Source organism: Hemiscyllium ocellatum, chromosome 1 (genome assembly GCF_020745735.1).
Source record: "Hemiscyllium ocellatum isolate sHemOce1 chromosome 1, sHemOce1.pat.X.cur, whole genome shotgun sequence".
In the NCBI taxonomy this organism is placed as follows: domain Eukaryota; kingdom Metazoa; phylum Chordata; class Chondrichthyes; order Orectolobiformes; family Hemiscylliidae; genus Hemiscyllium; species Hemiscyllium ocellatum.
In genome coordinates this window covers 195,238-198,785 of record NC_083401.1, presented here as the reverse complement: position 1 = coordinate 198,785, position 3,548 = coordinate 195,238, and the positions used below count along the sequence as shown (strand labels likewise).

The 3,548-nt window shown below is 48.8% G+C and overlaps 1 non-coding gene across 1 annotated transcript; it reads right to left on the bottom strand.

The window, feature by feature from the left end:
• Positions 1–1,125: 1,125 nt before the first annotated feature.
• LOC132820975 (U2 spliceosomal RNA) lies at positions 1,126–1,316 on the bottom strand. Its single transcript, XR_009645265.1, has one exon. It is a non-coding gene; the product is annotated as a U2 spliceosomal RNA (small nuclear RNA).
• Between the last annotated feature and the right edge of the window lie 2,232 nt (positions 1,317–3,548).

The following is a 3,548-nucleotide window of genomic DNA, read 5'->3' as shown; positions in this document are numbered from 1 at the left end:
AGATCCTGAGTTGAAATGAATGAGACACAATCTTATTGAAACATATTGGATTCTTACGTGGCTCGACAGGGTAAATGCTGAGAGGACATTTTCCCTCATGGGAGTGTCTAGAACTGAACAGAATAAAGAGGCACCAATTTAAGAGTGAGATCAGGAGAAACGTCTTCTCTCAGAGGGTTGTGAGTCTTTGGAATTTGTTGTCACAGACAGCTGGCACACGCTGCTTGTGTGAGACTGACTTAGAATGCTGCCAGTTCTGGCTGAGGCAGCAAAGTAGTGCAAAAGAAGGCAAGGGGGTGTTGTGCCAGTCCCTGCGTACACAGCCCAGGTGCCGGATAATCTGCAGTGCTCCTACCTGCCTTATTATCTTTCCACGCCAGTTCCGGTCAGCAAACATTGGTTTGTTTGTTCTACGTTTTCTCACGTGCTGTTGTCGAGTTAGTGCTGTCTCTTTGCTTTTCCCAGTGAGAATTGACTCTCTGAGTAACCTGCCTCTGACTCAGTCAGTCGTGATAGCACACACGATTCTGTCGCGGCTCAGTGAATCGGAAAGTGGCTGAAACTCACAGTCCTTTGCCTCGTTTTTCCGGTCAGTCACATACGTACCTATCGATTCCGCCTGCCCTTGCACTCTGATGAAAAGCATGTGCCTTAAATACGTCCCGATTATTTTTGTCCTAGCTCACAGTGTTCTCGAAATCTCTCTTTCAAGTCATCAAAATCAAAACGACTGAACCCCTAGATAGCTTCATCCCCAGCAGCATGCAGCAACGTAGCACAGTTGACCTTCTCTTGTTTTTCTGAAATGTCGCTCACGAGTAGGAAAAGCTGGTGGGCAGCCACGGTTGCTGCAACTCCCAAATTCTGACACCATGTGGTGTGATCGGGGCCCGGCATTGGCGGGACGGTGCAGCACGCAGCAGGCGTGAGGGGATGACATTGAGAGCAAGTGTCAAGGTGCGCAAGAGACAGAGACGGCGAGAGAAGGATAGGGAGCGGGAGCTGAACAGCTACCTTAGAACAGACGAGTTTGAATCGACTCACGCCCGGCTGGATGTGAGGTGTGAGAAATGAAGCACCGAAAGCCTGCGCTATAAACATGAAGCTGTTTTTAGATTTATAGATGAGGGGTGCACCGTTCCCGGAGGTACTGCAATACCAGGTCGATGCGTGGAGTGGACGGAGCAAGCCCCTATTCCATCTCCCTGCTCCAAAAATCAATTTAATATATGGTCCCCAGATAAGGGACGTATCAGATATTAAACTGATAAGAACAGATACTACACTTGATCTTAGCCAAAAGGCCGAGAAGCGATAACTACAATACCGCGGACTGCCTCAAGTCCCATTTGTCCTCCATGTTTTCAATCAGCTTGATTCTGTTCAAAGACTTGTAGATCACTGCTGACAGTTTCCCTGTCGCCGTAGTCCTCCCAGGATTTCTAACTAGAGCAGCAGATCCGTTTACAGCAGTTGCTTTTTTTCCCCTGTCAGTGAAGCACTGCCTCATGGTCATGTAGAGATTGTCAGTATCTCACCAATCAGGTGGGTCAGGGCTAAGCTGACGTGACTTGAGGAGGTGGTAACCAACTGCAGAACTGCACGCATTGAATGAGACATTCAGCCTGTCATGTCTGCATCAGCTCTCTGCACGAGCAACTTCCCCAGTCCCACTCGCCCTCTCTTCAGATAAGTATCCGACCCTCCGACCAAAGTCACCATTGAATCTGCCTCCAGCACCCTCTCTCTCAGGCAGTGCACTGCATATTCTAACCACTCGCTGAAGATGCTTGGGCCTAGGACACTAGCTCGATGAAATGTGACAGGCAGAGAAGAGAGCAGTAGATTCAGCCGAGCCCTCCATGTCTTTGATGTGTGTGCGTGTGTGTGTGTGTGGATGTGCCTGCAGTTAGAACATAGAACAGTACAGCACAGTACAGGCCCTTCGGCCCACCATGTTGTGGGGGGAGGGGAAGGGGAACATTACACAAACGGTCGCGGGATTCTTGCGGTATACTTAAGGCTAAGATTTTAACGAATATAGAGGTTTTTGTTTAAGAAATAGTTTTAAACTAAGAAATAACTTGTGTGGGCGGCACGGTGGCACAGTGTGGGCGGCACGGTGGCACAGTGGTTAGCACTGCTGCCTCATAGCACCAGGGACCTGGGTTCAATTCCAGCCTCAGGCTGTGTGGAGTTTGCACGTTCTCCCCGTGTCTGCGTGGGTTTCCTCCGGGTGCTCCGGTTTCCTCCCACAGTCAAAAAGATGTGCGGGTCAGGTGAATTGGCCATGCTAAATTGCCTGTAGTGTTAGGTAAGGGATAAGTGTGGGGGTATGGGTGGGTTGCGCTTCGGCGGGTCAGTGTGGACTTGTTGGGCCGAAGGGCCTGTTTCCACACTGTAAGTAATCTAATCTAATCTTAAAAAAAAACTTTAAAGTGTTGTGGCTGACCACAAAAGAAGCAGTAGGGGCATCTCACAATAAGCTTATAGTATGATAAGGGGAACTGGCTAAAATAACAGACAGGCTGTAACAGACAAGGACAAGGACAGCAGGGTAGTCAGATCAGGAAAATTAGAGAAAAACAAGTCAGGTAAATCGGCTTATGATAGGATGGGAAAAGGGAGGCGTGATTCCGCAACTTGCAAACTGAATAAGAATGCTTACATGCTTTGTTTTGGCGCGCTTTTGCTCGCCTGATTGCTTGAGCGAAACGCCCGTTCTTGCAAGGCCGTAAAGAATAAAATGCTCTTGTTTCCAAGACTTTGCCTCAGGCTGTTACCAATGTGAAAAGTCCCTGCCTCCCCACAAGGCAAATGATTGGAGCAGGTTCGAATTCTGACCGAAAAATCTCAGTGCCAGGAAATCTCGGCTCACCTTTACAAACAGAAACTCTTACAGACTAACCCATCTTGTCTTGGAAAATGTGAACTCCCATCCCCCAACCCACCTCGTGCAAATGAACAGCACGACCAGGGATGTGAAGATCAATTTACAGCAAATCAGCCCTTATTGGTTCGGCTCCCGCTCCAAACATTCCAATTCAGTCTGCTTCCTTAGAATTGCAAATCAAGATTCAAGAGTGCTAATTGCAGTGCTAACAGCAAGCTAATGGTTTGATAGCGGCCGTGCAATCAAAAAGCAAGGTCTAAAATGCAAAATAAAGCAAAACACCCAGTAAGCAAAACCTCAGCTTCTGTGGAGAGAAAGCAGAATTAACGCTTCGAGTCCAGTGACCCTTCTCCCGAAGGTTGCAGCGAGTTCTGTTTTCGTCTAGACATTACAACCTGCAGCACCACGCGTGGAGTCAGTGATCAACTGCACCTTCACTCTATCGGTAACCACTGAGCACCTACATCGATGCATGCATCAGGACGAGACGGAACCTGAACCAAACGGGCGGAGGCTCCGAAGCTCTCTCCCACCCTCTCACCTTCAATGCGCACTTGGATCCATCCGGCTGCTCCGCATCAGGAAGCATCAGTAGCGCGGCCTCAATCAACAGATGGGAATCAGAAAGCTTCCCCACACAGTCACACAGTACAGA